Source organism: Papaver somniferum, unplaced genomic scaffold (assembly GCF_003573695.1).
Source record: "Papaver somniferum cultivar HN1 unplaced genomic scaffold, ASM357369v1 unplaced-scaffold_19, whole genome shotgun sequence".
Classification (NCBI taxonomy): Eukaryota; Viridiplantae; Streptophyta; class Magnoliopsida; order Ranunculales; family Papaveraceae; genus Papaver; species Papaver somniferum.
The window spans coordinates 10,323,706-10,341,597 of record NW_020628818.1 but is presented as its reverse complement, the minus strand read 5'-3'; the positions used below and the strand labels follow the sequence as shown (position 1 = coordinate 10,341,597).

Below are 17,892 nucleotides of genomic sequence, written 5' to 3'. Positions count from 1 at the left end.
TGTCTTATTTACATTTCAGCACCTTACATTCAGCGTTGAACTTCATGTGCTTTACATTTATACTTGATTCTCTGTTTATTCCTTTATACGAACATTATTTATGATAATATTCGACTAGACAATGACAAGATCGAAGGCTTTGAGTCGATGAATCGATATAATCATCCCCTTTACACATGCGGCGTACAATTTTAGAATTAGAATGTATGCGAATATTGTTTGTGAACACGTGGATGGCTTCGTGATTTATGTGTTCACAGGGATTGAAAGTCAGTATCCTCGTTAGGCCCAATCCCACATATTTTTTATTAGTTTTTTATAATATGATTAATTCATATGGTCATGTGCATGCCGTTACCCATACATTCACTTTCTCAATCATTCCAAAATTAAAATAATTATAGTGAAATAAGGTCGTTATTTGTCATAAAAAATTCTGGCGATATTTTACCCCCAAATTTACGTGAGCCTTTATTTCCCTTTTCTTAAAATTACTGACTTTCAAGCCCAATTGCTGAAAGGATCTTGAGTGATAAACTACATAAATAAACTTGCAATTTATGTCAAGAGATTTAGGTCGTGTTTGGTATCCTGGATATCCCATCCTAGGTTGGTTATCCAGTAAAAAATTGTTAAAATGTGTTTGTCTCACTGCAATTCCAATCCTGGATAAGGATTACTAAACCTTCCTTGATTTTAGGAAGCTAAAAAAGTGAGGTTAAGGTATTCTTCCAAATACCTGGGATACCTGTATCCTCACCTGGGTTAGACAGTTATTTTTTCCTTTAAAATAAGTATTTGGCTAAGAAATAATTATTTATATTAACCTATTTATGTAGTCAAACAAACACAAACTAACCTACCCCAAGATGTGATAGATTTTTAGACAAACACCATTAAAACTAACCATCAACAAGGTTATCATAAATTAAATTAAGATAAACTTTTCCAGGATATGTTATCCCATTTTCAAGCTCCCAAACAGACCCTTACTTCCAAATAACCTTGCTCTTGAGATGCATAGGCTCTTGGTAGATCAAGAGCCTTACTTCCAATTATCATGACCTTGATCGGTTCGCATTACGTCTTTGATTTTCACTCCACATAAGTGAATGAAACCGTTCATATTCCCAAGTTACTGAATGGATTTTGAATTCATTTTGATTTTTTGTGTCTACTGAAAATTTTGGAGAGGGCGATTTAACAATTTTATATATCAAATTTTGGTGATGCATGGTTGAGGAGAAAACATGCAAAACCCGTTATGTAACTCTGATTCTTTGTACATGCTTATCAATTGAAGGGGTCGATTCATATGAATGAAAAAAGTGGTTGTGATCTTTTGCACCAAACACCTTCATATCACCAAGGTCAATTCCAAACAATGTTATGCTTTGATTGTTTCTCATCTAGGCATGCTATAGAATTTTGTTCTTTATAAATGGTTTGTATTTGTTTACTTTTTTTTTGCTTTCTTAATTTGTTTCTTGATGCATGATTTAAATAAAAAGACAATTGATTATTATGGATTTTCTCTATAATAACCAAAGAACAAATGATAAGAAGTTTCGAAATCATTCATACATAAACAACAACCAGGAAGATTGCTTATGCGCTTGCGATAAAGAGACTCATTTATATTGAGTCTATTGTGACAAAGAAGCCACAAGAAATATTTGATTTTCTGTGGATAATTAAGTTTCCACAGAAATCTCCAATTAAGATCAGGCAAAACACTGCCTATCTTATTGGAGATGAGGAAGTTATGAGCATCACGAACAGTGATATCTCCATTCTTACTATGAGACCACACAACATGATCCTAACACTTGTCACTACCAATACTAATGGCTTTGATTTCTTCGGCCACTCTCTCGTAAATGAACCCATCAATTGTAATTCTGTTAATTCAATTGAAATTTTGTGGTTCTTGATTTTGAAATTTTTTGGTGTTTTATTTATTTATTGTAGATGGAGAATATAAAAAAACCAAATATAATTAAAGCTAATGGTCATAAACGTTTTTTCACATTTAATTTAACTTGTATTTATGATCTTAATGATGAGGGTACCTACTCAAATATATTCATACCACTCTTATATCCGTTGGATGTATTTGGCTAGGTTGGACTTGAATAGTAGGATATAATACTCATCTCTCAAAAATTTGTCCATTTGTCCAAAGATCAAAACACATGTTGTTTTGTATTATAGATAGTTTATCAATTTTAAGTTTCCACAAATCTTTGCCTTTAATCGTTGTGTCGTATTGGGTTTCATTTTAGCTGACAAACATTAATAATGAAAGGGGATACACTTAAGTACTTATTGCTTTCTTATAAAAAATTTAATAATTCACTGATATTACTGTTGTACAGTGATAAATTTCCTAGGTGATGATATCAAATTTAACATAATAGCACCAACTTTAATTTAATTTTGCGAGACTCTTTCATTTGGACGAGAGCTTATAACCTCATAGTCCTTTCTCTTCGAACCATGCAAAAAAGGACGAAAATTATTCGAGGAGGGAGAACTTGATGTCACTCTATCCACAATATCTTCTATCACCATGTTCCCTCACATCGACGATGATGAAAATATTGGACAGTCATCATATTGATTACAATTTGTATACATCACTAGTCTATTAAATTTATTAGGATCAACACTAAGAGTCATGCCTATCTTCTCAGAGGTGATCCATTATCATATTTTTGCTCATGTGAATTAATCGGATCCTCTTTCTCCTAGGATAAATGGGATCAGCAAGTTCCTTTCGACGAACCATGGCTAGTAGCAGTACTTATGCTTTTATTAATAACTTTTGTTGCAATTTCCTCGATAACTTGGTTAGTATATTGTGAACACATAAATCACGAAGCCATCCACGTGTTCACAAACAATATTCGCATACATCCTAATTCTAGAATTGTACGTCGTATGCGTAACGGGGATGATTATATCGATTCATCGACTCGAAGCCTTCGGGCTTGTCATTGTCTAGTCGAATATTATCATAAATAATGTTCGTATAAAAGAATAAACCAAGAATCAAGTATAAATATAAAGCATGTGAAGTTTGACGCTGAATGTAAGGTGCTGAAATGTAAATGAGACAGATTTACGTGGTTCGGCACTAAGGCCTACATCCACGGGGTTGGTGTTTCACTATGTACTGAATGGTTACAAAGATAGTCGAATGACTTTAGAATCTATATAGGTCTGCGGAAGTAGGGGGATTACTTACTCTTCCTATTTCTCTCTCCTATACTCTCCTATAATTGCTCTCCAAAATGGTCGACCCCTCTTCTCTTAGTGGAGAGGGGTATTTATAGGGTTGGAACGTGGGTCCCATTTCTGAGGTGCCGTTGTAATCTTATCTTCTTGTGCTTTGTGCCTACTACGCAGAGGTCTTCGGCATATGCCGCGGCCTGAGCTTGAATACGAAGGGTTATCCTCGCCTCTTCCACGAGCTGATTGACACGTGTATATCTCTTTGGTATTTAATGTGGGTATATGGATGTCTGCTCGTGTCAGACAAGTGTCTCTTTGTCTGGTCACATCTGTGTCAGCCAAACTTCCTCTCGGCCGTTGATCTGGGATCTTCCTCGGGATTGGGTGTGTTAACACCCTATAGGTATTATCTGGTGCTCCTCTGAGCCATCCTACCTCTGTGATCCTATGTCCCTGACCGTCAGATCTGCTGACCTATGGCATCTTCTGATGAGATGCTTGCTATCATGTTTTGATGTCTCGCTTCGCATGCCCTCCACGTGTCTCTTTCTGTACACGTGGTGGATGATGAAAGGTGTACATACATATATTAAATAAATATTTTCTTAAAAAATTCACGTTCATCAACACTTACATTGATGTTCGCTCCTGGATCGGCTTCTCTAGCAATACTGGTAGCATTCTTTTCAAGCGAAGTAACATCGTGCTTTCTTCTCATTTTTTTTTCTTTTTTACAGTCACCCAAAGCATGTCTTGTAATACAACAATGCTTGCAAAAGGAAGGTAATTTTTTTTTCCTTACAGGTATATGGTAAGTATATCCACCTCTCAACTAAGATTTTCTCGTGCAGACCCTTTCCAAATCAACTCAACTAGTATACGAGAAAAATAACCAAATTCTTTCATCCGAGTGAATTATCCAATTTCATGGAAGCGCCAGCAATGTTGGCAATCTCAAATAAGGCTTTGTTTCTCTAGTACTTAAGAAATTAATCATACAATCTTACCCACACCCAAGCTATAGATTGGCGCTTATTTTTAGGACTCAATTCAAGAATCCATGTTCGAAGATGGATCATACCTGAGTTTAAGTATACTGCTACAATTGAGTAAATGCATATAACATCAACTTCATGTGTAAACCAGAAGCAAAAGAAACCTTTGCCTACAGTGTCGAATATCTTTAGGCTATATGAGCTTCATCAACTTATTATATTTATATGTATTTTATTTTGGATAAATATTAATTCTGAAATACCTTTATTATTTTCTCGGATATTGACAAATGCACCCCCGCATGTTGATTATTAAGATATGTGCACTTGCTCGCATGTGATGTGAGATTTTATGCCAAGTGTAGAACTTGTAACACTCGTGCGTTAGTTGAGAATCGAGTTTAATGTGATTGTTTTTAGTTGTGGAAAGGTTTATTACTAGTAACGTGTCAAGGATGTGGTGGTTTCTGTTAGGGAATCTAGTATGTTGCTTGTGTCGAGTCCGATACATTGAACCAACAATGAGCACTAGGTTCTTGATTGATACGATAATTTGCGTTCTCTTTGTGGAAAGACTTTATACACGCGTGTAAGATGAAATTTTGTGCTTGCGAAGAGAGCAAGGATTTGATACTCACATGCAGGGTGAAGTTGGGTGATTTTTCAATGCAAGATTTTCATGTATCTCGCCCCCAAACAGAGTTATTGTGGCTAAGGTGATGTAAAACTTTCCCTAAGAAAGTAGTTGGTTTATGCTGCTTAAGGCTTGCACAAGGATGCACACGCCTCCTACATTTTCTCGCCCATTTAAGGTATAAAGTATAGATCCAATTTTTTCTGCTATCTTGAATACGCGCAATAAAGCAGTTTCACTATTTAAAATTCAAATAGGTTGGAGGGTGCATATGGATGTGTTAAAATACATAAAAATAATTACCACACCTTAGGCATCCCAATGACTGACATGTGTCTAATGAAATAAAAAATGTCAATACGTACATACGTACTGTTACAGTTTGCAAAAGAATTACAGAAATACGGGTGATTGTCTAATCTGGTTGCGTGGATCGCCCATCGTTGACTTGGCGCATCCATTTACTACCTTATTCTCTCCTAGGGTGATCACTCCTAAGACACAAGCCTCGTGCATATTTCTTCATACCACGACTCCTTAGCTTGGTTTTAAGAGATTTCTATATAAGGTACACAATTAATTTAACCGACTAGCCCCTAAAATGAGTTAGAATGGCCCCCAAATACGTTGTTCATATCTATGTGATCATGTTGAAGCACAAACCTGTTGCTTGGGGGGTATGGGACCATACTGTAGATTTTTTTTTCTCAAGTATCGATCAACTACGGGCCTGTTAGGTTGAGGGGCTTTATCTGTTTATTTCTTTGGACTGTAATTTCATTTTTCAGCTTTAATTAAAGAACAAGAAGAAGTAATTTGAAGTTTCATCCAAGAAAGATTGAGTGCTGAAAAGTACAATAGAACTTCAGCAAAGGTTTCCAAATGCACCTCAACCTAACAAAGGTTTTCATAATAAAGTAATAATCTGCTAAAATGTTTCTTTTTATCCCAAAATAGACTATTTGGTTGAATTCTTACCTCATTGGGCCTATTGCTCCAAGTGCAGACTGCTGAGTAAATTTCAATTTCTCTCCTGTGATTAAATAGAAGCTAAACCCATGAAGTTTTAGTTGTTATGTTGAAGAGATCAGCATGTTTGTTCAGCGTTTTAGTTATGCTAAACATTATGTTCTATACAGGATAAAGCTCGCTAAGCGTGCACCAACCTGAAGTATTTTTAACAAGTACGGTCTAAATATTTTCATTAATTAATATTACTGCCACTTCTTTTACAAGATATAAGCTTGACAATATTAAGAACTTAAATAATTACATCAACAAAAATTTAATACAATTTTTGGCCTCCTGTTTTTTTTTTTCATTTGACGTAACTTCCATTCAAACGCTCGTGAACTGTTTCTCCTTTGTTTTTGAAATCTCGGTTATTAACTTTCAAAACTGAAACTCTTCTTTTCTTTTTAACGAAACATTTTCCTGGATTAACTTCTAAAACTTGCACAAATATTTCCTTTTTACAATTCTCGATATTTTAAGAATTACCACATATTTTATTTACAACATCCTCAAGTTTTGCTTCACAGAAAAGAAATTGCCTTATGAGACATTTCAAGAGAAAGATTAGCGGGAAAAAATTCAAGAGAAGATTGAATTTTGGTGCGAGTTGTATGTTTAAATGGATTGAATATTTATAGGTGGAAAAATAGCCGCTAGGAAATTTGACAGTTATCGGATCTCTTGGAGACGACCAGCTCACATTGGGCGGAGTCTCGTCTCAATCTGAGCCGAGGCTCGGCCCAGTGTGAGTCGTTCGTCTCCAACAGCTCCAGACGGCTTATTTTGACTCGAAAAACCCTATCCCCACTGCCTAAAACTCAGTTTTCCATCCACCTAGAAAAGTATATCTCTAAATTAGATGGTGCACAATTGCTCTTAGCCAACAACAATCAGTGTGATTTTGGTTCCTACACTTTAAAATTTCCAAATAATTATTCAAAAATTCTGTGTGAACCGCCTAATTGGATTATGCAAAAACTGCAACCCTCACAAATTTTTAATGGGACCCACCAAAAATGGCCCCTCTTCTAACTCCATGTGGGTGAAGCCTACCCCATATGAGAGGGGAATTTTTGCCTCGTTTAACTAGACGGTTCACACAGAATTACTAATAATTATTGTACGTGCTTTGAGTCCTTTGACAAGACAAAACCAAACTTTTACACTCGTAGTCAGAAGACCGAGAATACAATTGGCATGCGACATATATACTTTGCTTGCTAAATTTACAACGTGCCAGGGTTAGGAGAGACCTAGCTATCTAGTCCATTCCAATTTAGTCAAACAACCTAGAAGTTAGTTTCTGTGTTGTCAAAAACATACGGTCCAAGATTAAAACCTATTATTTGGACTTAAATATCCCTTCACTATTATTTTTTTACAAAAGGATAATATATTAAATATTAAACAGAGATTACATGTTTAGAAAGTTTTACATGTAACTCAGGTGATGGTATCTTCCATCAATGATACGTGTCGCTAATGTAACAAATTAATAAATATATTTCCCACTAATTAACTAGTAACATAACGGTAGTAAGAGATCGTTCCCACATAGAGCTGTGTAATTGATAGGTTATTTGTATTCGCAAAATAAAGTAAATAACACAAAAGGGGAGTTTTGGTTGTAAGATAAATAGAAAGACAATAAAGAAGAAAATGATGATTAAGGAATCCTTCGCCGTTACCAAGCGTTAACAGGATTAGAATACTTATCTATTGTTCGTAAAAATCATTCATCACCAACCGTAGAATACCATCTAGCTCAGTGCTATCCCCAAAACTCCTTGTACCACGGATACGAAAGCTCTCAAATATCATATTCTATTCAACCGAACCACCAAGTAGTAGCTCACTCAAAGTGTAATCCAATCGAACGCTTTAATCTTTGTGAATTAGGTTAATCCCAGTAGTTAAACTCTTAGCTCAAGGTTTACTTGCTGCTGTTGTTTTTATACACGATTTCTCCACAGAATTCCTCTATAAGGTCTCGTGATTTCTACTTGTGTAGAGAGTTATTCGACGATTACTTATCTCCTAACTTATACTAGCAATACAAAAATCAATAGATCAATCTAGCGTGCACTCCAAATCAATCTAAGAATCGTTCATAAACCCTAGATATGGTAAAAACAAACAATGATGATAAAAACTCTCAATAGATTTGTATTATTAATAAACATTCACGCTTAAAACATTGACTTCATCCTTAATCAACAACGGATTTAGCTACTCATATTACAAAGAAGATGAATAATAGTGGTTTCCCCCTAACGGGGTAAACCCTAGGTTTTGATGTAGAACTTGTGATATGATATTGATCGATGATATGTGAAAGGCCTAGTACCTATTTATATAGGTTTACATTGCTTGGCCATCAAGTATCTAGTTCGGTTCAAGAACCCAACCCGAAAATACGAAATAAGGACCCCAAACGTGACCTTAAGCCTTCACAAGTATGCATACCCGTTTGCATACTTGCTAAGTATGCTGATGTAGTTTTATAGTGGTAAATAAAGTTCGTTTCTCGGACTTGTTGAGACTGATTTCAGATTTAAAAATAAAAAATAATAAAAATAAAAAAAATATATACACAAGGTTTGTCACAATGTCGAGAGATTACTGAGACTCGGGATTCCACCAAACCTCATATCATGTGGTTCAACAATCAATTCTTAGACAATTATAGCTTTAGTTTATTGACTCTAATTCTTTGCCAGGGTAGATTTTAAAAAGATTAACTGCAAATCACTAGCATGATGCATGAAAAGCACTTAGACCAAGCATACATCATCATATGACTTCACAACTAATTAAGAAAAATCATAAAACGATTAAATTAATGCAAAAAGTCATAAAAAAAATTTAAATATAATTACCACACGCATGAAATATGGCTTTCTCCGTCATCCCAGTGTTGGGGTTTAGCTCCTCATATCAAAAACATGCTCAAAATATTTATTCATGGCTCCAAAGTGTTTGAAGAGAGTGAAAATACAAAAAAAAAAAAAAAAAGATAAAACAGATCAATTGCAACGTTTAGATGCATGGCAGATCGACTGTTACTAACGATACAGAAGATGTAAGGCTGTTGGGAATGATACTATGTGTGTCGTGGATAAACCACACTTTTTTGCAACTGACTTGGGTCGTCTAATGTTCTTCAGGTTCGTCTTCTTTCTCCTGCTGCTGCAACTTTCTCTGCAACTTGGTGTTTTTATGCTCTGCTATGTTCTAAACTTCCCCAAATTGTACGTAGGTCTTCTATGAGCTATCCCAACTCCTTTTGTAGCCCACAGGTCGATTGAACTTTAAGAAATCTTCGGCTATTCTTATCTTTCCTCCACCTCAAGTCTCGGGATTTCTTTCCCTGCCCAGCTTCTCTACGAGGTTCTGTGAGTTGTAAACTTCTAAAATAACGTAAGATAGAGTCTCAAATATAGTTAACCTCTCCAGAATCTCGCCAACTCCCATATATATAACCAGAAAGTCCGATAATAACTTCACTTCCCTGTTTCGCTCAAACCGAAGATTTGTCACTGTTTTATCGAATCTAAAGCTCATACCAATCCTGTTTTGACTCATCAACTAAATTCCAATCCATCTCCACGTCAAACTCCGACTAAATCTCCTCCTAGTCATCAATAGAACTTCGATAAACATCCAACTCCTCTGTTTCGCTCCAACATGGTTTTTCAGCCCAAAATACTTGATCCAAACATACACACCAACCCTGTTATGATTTAAGAAGTCCAGCCCAACAAAAATATGCAGCTGAATCACTCCAAATCCGATTCATGAAATCTCAACAGTCCCGTGAAACTCCACACCTTTGATTTCTTCTTCCGGCTTATCTAGCCCAACTCATTCGATCCAGTCACACCTACCATCCCTGTTTAGTCATAACAGGATATATCCAATCCAAAGAGCCCATTGAATCCGGCCAAAACTCCAGCAAAATTTCGCCTGAAAATTCCGCTGCAAAACTGAATTTGAATTCAGTTTTTCCCGCAAAAATTCTGGTGAAGATAAAGGGTGTCCCATATCCAGAGTAAGGGTGTAGATAGCATCTCTCTTGGGGGTGCCATGGGGTGCCTTTTATCCAATCTGTGGGTGCCAATATCATTTCCTCCAGGTGCTTTAGACAACTTTTCGAGCCGATTTTTCCAAAAATGTTTATTGGCCAAAAATACCTACACACACATAAAACACCATAATAAGTACAAAAATGAGCTCTAACAATATATAGAATCGAGACAAATTAGACACAAAAATGTGTCTATCATATGCGTACCTCAAATTCCAGCAGAAATTTTCGGAATTAAGTATGCGTACCCGTTTACATACTTGCTTGTCTTCGGTATTGGATAAAAAGATTGTTTTGGCCACAACTTCTTCGTCTGAACTCGGAATTACCTCATTCTTTTTGAATTCCTTTCCTCTTTAAATTCTCTTGAAGATGGTGATTAGAAATCCTTATTTTGAATGAATTAAGGCCAGTGTTTGGACCTTCTTTTGATTTTGAGCGTTTTGCTCCTTTTCGTCGCACTTCTTCCACTTCTCTTGGACTTGGGCACTTGGATACTTGGAATAATTCTCTTCCTAGCTCTTTTCAGCACTTTGTAGATCCTTTTTGGATCATTCACCTAATAGAGGCAAATAAGAGAAAATAAGAGTAATAATACGAATACATGCAAGAATAATAGGTAAAGCAAGTATGGAATGGACACTAAAATCATATGAAATATGCACTTATCAAATTCCATCACACTTAACTTTTTCTAGTCCTCGAGCAAACTAAATAAAAATAATCCTAAATACAACAACTCACTCTCGTTGAGAATACAATTACACTTAGCTAATGTAACATTCCTTTAAACCCCTAGGTGTCCCTAGTGGACGAGTTATAGTCTCGTGAGGGTTTACAAGAGGTAACCCACAAAACCTACTCCAATTTCTCTCCTTGGAAGAACCACTAAGGATAGACACAAAATAGTATCTAAATAATTAGCCTGCATAAGTTCTTTAGCTGCAAACATCCCACATACATTCCAATCATCACACACAAGCAATTACTTACGTGTGATATTCAACCTGATTCCAATCATCACAGACAAGCAACGTTTTCCACAACACTCGCATACTAAAATCACATGGATAGATAAGAGAATGGAAATAGAAAAGTGAAGTGTGCAAATGTTGACTAAAGTGAAAGATGTTACCCACAATACTTGTATGGATGTCGTCAAAGGATTCTTATTTATAGCGCAATAGTTGAGAGAAGCACACATTTAACTCTACCACATGATTAGATACTCTAAGCGCATGTTTCCTTTCAGCAAGTATGTGATAGTTGCCTTGAATCCTACGTTCCACACTTGTTCAGGCGACGGAGACATGGACAACGTTTCACACATACTGCTATCCAAGTGTCGAGAACCTCATCAATAGTCTTTTTGACTTTCTATATAATGATGATAGGTTTTTATATTTCATTGACTACATGATTACTCCTAAATTCGGACCTATCATAGAATTATTAATGTCGATAAATGTTTTTTTTTCCGGCTCACTCTTTATGAGTGTAAGAAAATTGTATTGTGGGGATTTTAAATAGACTCAACCAATGATTACCTTTCTATAACATCCATGGCAGTATCAGGATCCCATCAAATCCCTTTAGAGAAACATATAACTGCAAAAATAAAAAGAAAGTGATTCAGTAATGATTAATTGCGAGGATAAATCTTTCAAACGACTATCATGCCGTTTCTAGCATCCGAGTTTATCATACAATTATGAACGCATATATATGATTATAGAATTATAAAGTGGAACTCAATCTATAGCCGTAAGAACTGTTTCAACCTAAAAAGGTTTAGAGTGTCGTCATAAATAACTCATAATTAACTCCAAAAGATTAAGTCTCAAGAATTCAAGAAATCAAAGACTATTATTTATTTATTTATGTATTTTATATGCAAGACAAACATTCTTAACTACTCCCACACACTTAAACTCAACATTGTCCTCAATGTTTTTCAAAACCGAAAATTTATTATTTCCGACATAACATCCCTGAAAAACTCAAGAACTGTACAAATGGGTAGGGAACTAGGAAAAACATCCTAAACAAAAGTTGTTCGCCTACATCTTTTATATACGGTGTCAAAAGTTCACAGTGTTTCGAGGAACTATCTGACTTTCATGGTCTCCAGACTGACAGACATGCAATCTGAAAAAGTTCTGGAAAAATACTGAAACTCAAATATTCAGGTCATCGCTCCAACTTAACAGATTCTTAATTAAGATTTTCTTTTTGGAAAAGAAAGGTGCGTCTTTCGTCTTTAAAATTTGGGTTAAACCACTCAAATTGGACTCCGTATGAAGTCTCGAGAGATGTTTTCGTAACAAGTGCGCAGTCAAAATTTTCAGACGAGAATTCGTCAAAACTTTCATTATAAATATAGGAATTTGTAAAATTCAAGATAGGGATGCATTATGTGATATGAAAAACTAAAACAAAATAAAATTAAAGGGATAAAAATAAAAAATCGATGGATTGCCTCCCATGTAGCCCTTGGTTTAACGTCGTCAGCCCGACGTTATTATTATCGTCCGTACACCAACAATCTGAAAATTTGGTAATCCTTCCAAATAACAATCTTCAATTCATATAATAGCTTCACAAAAACATTAGCACAAAACATAAATATTGAAGCTATCACTTTATTGAAGTTTCCTCTTTCTACACTCGGAAGTGGATAGAAAACATAAAATTTGGGAACTTCAATGGGTTCCTCAGTTCGGTAAACCTGCATAATACTCGAATCAAACACATCAAGTAGTGGATACTTATAAGCAAAATAATCCGTTAAAACTTTGGAAGCACACAACTCCAATCCTAAGTGAGGTATTTTCTTAAAAGTTGGGTTAACAACCCTTTTAGAATCTACTTCAATTGGATGGAAAGGATCAATAGATATAGAATTAAGCAAAGGATTAGAAAAACCTTGTACCGGATCCTCATCTTTCTTAATTAACAATGAATTATTTACCTCAAGCATATCGTGGTCCTCTATCGAACTATTATTATCTAGCTCAATTGGGTCTTCCACGACTTTAATCAATTTGGTTTCATTGTCAATCTCAATCTCTTCAACAATATCGTTATCGGAATCGGAATCTTCCCCTAAAAATTCTACTTCATTGGTACAAATATTAGGTCTTCAGTATGAGTTTCCGTCAAACAGAAAATCAGGTCTACGCCTTGCAAATCAACAGGCCTGAAGGTATTGTAGTCCGTATATTCATTGTAACGTTGATATGCATTTAAGTATGTCACACCGTTCATAACAATGGTTCGATGATACCAAGACTCCTCCTTTTAAATAGGCGAATGATCATTATTAAGATCCGAAGCTAGGATAACTTCATCATTGTTACATGGACTTTCCAAAGGTTGCTCATCTTAAAAATATGTGTTGTTATCCTTAGGAATTCCAGAATTAATTTGGTTTTGAGGCCAAACTTCTTCTTCATTCATTGTCTTGCTGAGTTGACAAATGCGGTTCCTCAGGATATCCATAGTCCTTTGAAGTTCTTGGAGTGTATCTTTAGTTTGTTTGTTATGCTCGTCCATCATGATACAAATCCGTTCTTCAACACTTGAGAAAATAGGGCTACAAACATGACTATCCATAGTCTGGCTGCGCTCATCCATCCTTTGAGTGTGATGGTCCATTTTATCTATATAATGCTGCATCATATCTGTCAGACTAGAAGAATCATGATTAGAAGCATAACTACTCTCCCATCCTTGTGATTGTCCGCTTATATATCCACCATAAGGAGGTTGATATGTATGAGAATATACGTAAGGTTCCGTGGGATGTTGATCATAGCCAAAATATTGGTTTTGATTATACCCATAGGATGGTTGGTAGTTTTCATATGAATGATATTGAAAACCATATTGATTGCTATTATTATATGATTGATCTTGTGCTCCGTATATGTTATTTCCGTAAGGAAACATGACGACTCATAAGAAAAAGAAAATCAAAACAATAATCTAAAAAATAAAAACAAACTAAACAAATAATAAATCAATTAGCAACTGCTCCCCGGCAGCTGCACCAAAATTTTATGCGTGTCGTTAATGCAACAAATTAATAAATATATTTCTCACTAATTAACTAATAACATAGCGATAGTAAGAGATCGTTCTCACAGAGAACTGTATAATTGATAGGTTATTTGTATTAGCAAAATAAAGTAAAGAAAAATGTAAGAAAAAGTCCTACTATTAAGACCCGATTCACAAGTAGATCCTACTGCTACAAACCATTTACAAAATGGTCATAGTTCCGTTTATAGAGGAGTTAAGTCGGTGGGTCCTCAAAAATCAGAGTTAAATCAGGTGCTCAATTTACCTATTTGTCATCAAGTTAACTATAATAGATCTAGTACCATAGACTGGGTATAGTAACGTCTCGAGGAGAGTTTCGGAGGATTGGATCAATCACTACAAAACCAGACTATAATAGGTTATTCATCTCCTTCTTCATTACATACGGCCGTTTCTTTCCCTTTCTCTTCTCCTCTAACCTTCTGCAACAGTGTTCGATTGAGTTAGGAAGAAACAGTTTCGAGTGAGGTCTTTGCTCACATAGTTCGTGTTTATGGCTTTGTTTCACTCTCATGGTATTTGATGACTGATACGGGTTGAAAACATGGTAACTGGTTGTTCAAAATCATAGTTTTCTTTCAAGAGACCGTCAACATATTTACAAACTTAATGAGGTTGGTAATCTTGAACCCATATTGTGCATTTCAAATTATTTTCAGAAATCGGGATTGTTTTCATAAACCCTAATTTTTGTGAATTAGGGCTTTAGAATAAATGTCAACTGTTACAATTGTTTGTTGTGTTAGTAACTGATTGTGTAAATTGTATTTTCTGAAACCCTAGTTTTAGGTTGTGCTGATTTGGTGATGTATGATAATTTTAGTTGTGTTTGGGAGAATGGCTTTGTCTCTGATTCGAAATTGCAGGTTAAAAAGAACTCATGGGACAGGAAAATGGTTCTTTCTGAGTTACCAGTTTCTTTTTGATCCCTAAAAACTTGGATTTTCATATGTATCTGTCATTTATATTTGCTTTTGATTTAGTAAACAAAAGGAAATGAACTGTGGTTTTCCTTCTATTTTCAAGGAAATGATACTTGAACTAAATTATGTTTTCCTCTTATGTATGGTGATGCATCTTTCTGATTTGCTCCATTTTTTGAACAGACTCCAATTGGCGCAAATTTTGCAATGTAATCCTTTTTGAAGTTTGAGGCCGCATGCAACTTCAGTTCTCTTAAATCCTGTGGTGTGTTTGAGTAAGTTGGGGACAAGGAGTTTGTGTTCGAAATTCTAAGACTTTCGGGGGTTGGAAAATTAGTTGGAGAGAACATAGCTTGTCGTTGTTCTGCTATGTAGTTGGTTGACTGTACGGAGAGATTAAGCTCTATTACCTACCTGCATAGCATCATCACCTGCCAATTCACGTCTACAACAATACCACCAGTATTTTTAAGTGTTTGGTGTTTGCATATTTCTCCACCATTTTGGAAGGTAACTTAATTTCATTTTTTTTTCTTTAGCTTTCCCACTAGGTGGTCAGATTGATTCTTTAACACATGTTATCTTTAGCTCATTTTCAATTGTGCACCTAGCAACCATGTGAACCTGCGCTATTGTTTGACTAAATGGTTTCTTTAAAATTTCAGTGTATGTTTCAAGACCTTGCTCATATAGTATGTTCTATCTTGTACTGGGTATTTGTAGGTTCTTTCAGCTATTTTGTGATGCTGACATTCTTAGTTTCAAAATAATCATAAAACATTTTTAAAAATTCTTTGTGCTCTCTTCTCAGGTTAGTGGTTTAATGCTTGCAAGACATATTGTTTCAAAAGAATCCCAAGTACAAGACATTTGTTCAGCAAATGTTTGAGCCAATATGAGAAGTTGAGAAAGAAGCAAGCCTTTATTGAATTATGCAATTCCTATGTTTGCGGTACGCCAAATATTCTCAAGTCTAGTTGTTATGTCATTTTGAAACCATGAATTCCTCTGTTCACTCTTCGGAAATTGTATTTGTGTTGTCATACTACTGTACGATACGGAATAGTTACGTGTTAATTAGTCAAATCCCGTAATCAATCACTTAAATAGGTTCAGAAACGGATCACTAACATTTCTACAATCAAGACAAAACTGATGACTACCATTGTGTACAGGAACTGTACTTGCTATGGCGGGAGAAGGCAGTGCTACAGGGAGAAGGCAGAATCATGTCATCTTCTGCTGGTGCAACATCATCTTCACCTACAATGACTTCAGCTTCAGCATCACAGGCAACACCATCAACTACACGTTCATATATGAGCGGTAGAGGATCATGAGGTTCAAGATGTAGAGTTTGGAGGAAGGTCTGGTGGTGGGATTGCAAGTGTATAAGACAATGTCACAGGCCATTGCAGGTGTATAAAAAAACAGGAAGATGATTGTCTTCAGGATTGCATAAAAGTTGCCAGGTCTGATGGTTTAACTGCAGTTAAATCTTTGAGTTAAAAGAGGGGGTATTTTGGGGACAAGTAACACCGTTTTTTTCCCCAGCAGTTATGTCGGACAGAACATGACCATTTTGTAAGCCAATTACAAAAGTATGACCCTTTTGTAACCGTATTATAAAAAGTAGGACCATTTTATAATTGACCCTAAAGTAAATAACACAAAAGGGGGTTTTGGTTGTAAGATAAATAAAAAGACAATAAAGAAGAACATGATGATTAAGGAATCTTTCGCCGTTACCAAGCATTAACAGGATTAGAATACTTATCTATTGTTCGTAAGAACCATTCATCACCAACCGTAGAATAGCATCTAGCTCAGTGCTATCCCTAAAACTCCTTGTACCACGGATACAGAAGTTTTTTATTATCATATTCTATTTAACCGAACCACCAAGTAGTAGTTCACTCAAAGTGTAATCCAATCGAACGCTTTAAGCTTCGTGAATTAGATCCAGTAGTTAAACTCTTAGCTCAAGGTTTATTTGCTGGTGTTGTTTTTACACATGATTCCTCCACAGAATCCCTCTGTAAGATCTCGTGATTTCTACTTGTGTAAAGAGTTATTCGACGATTACTTATCTCCTAACTTCTACTAGCAATAAAACAATCAACATATCAATCTAGTGTGCACTCCAAATCAATCTAAGAACCATTCATAAACCCTAGATATGGTAAAAACAAACGATGATGATAAAAACTCTCAATAGATTTGTTAGAGCATTGCTCGGTCGAACTCGCATACGTTGCTATCTCAAGCATGTTTGTCAATGTTAGTGATCAAAACTATACGTCTTGATTTCTAGTCTATTATAGCTAAGTCTCAGACTAGGATAGAAAGTGTAGTTGAGCTCAAGGACTTCATGGCGATTCATCATACAAGAAGAAGAACTATTCAAAGAACCGGTAGAACTTCTCGACAAAAAGGTATGTGAAGACTTGAACTTATCTATCACTCAAAAGTCTATCTACTCTATCTCCTACTCTTTGAGACAAGAAGTCGTATCCTATATATATAGACTTGGATTATACACATTTGGTATTTCGAGCCGAGTATACCTCGCCTATCTATATCTCGAAATATGTGTTGGCAAGCTTTTCTCTTTAACCAAGTTTATCTTTACCTAGTGACGAAAGTCATGATATGTTTCAATCACTTTGAAAATTGCTTTGACGAGAAATGGTGTAACAACTGTATAACGTCCTCTAAGAATGTTTCAATGATTGAAATGAGAGTTTAGATTACATAACCAATAGTGGACATAAGCATTGTTGTGGAAAACATTTATGTATAAGTCCTATTCCTTGAACCAAAGTTTGCGAACTTTCTTGATCAAGAGAACCGGAAGAATGGCGTGAGCCAAGTCCGCGAACTTCCGAAGTTCTCAAA

General features: G+C 35.6%; 1 long non-coding RNA gene across 1 annotated transcript; it reads left to right on the top strand.

Moving 5' to 3' along the window:
* Positions 1 to 14,356: 14,356 nt before the first annotated feature.
* LOC113338979 lies at positions 14,357 to 16,705 on the top strand. The gene is made up of 4 exons (XR_003354901.1): positions 14,357 to 14,685; positions 15,178 to 15,504; positions 15,806 to 15,946; positions 16,170 to 16,705. It is a non-coding gene; the product is annotated as an uncharacterized LOC113338979 (long non-coding RNA).
* Positions 16,706 to 17,892: the final 1,187 nt, after the last annotated feature.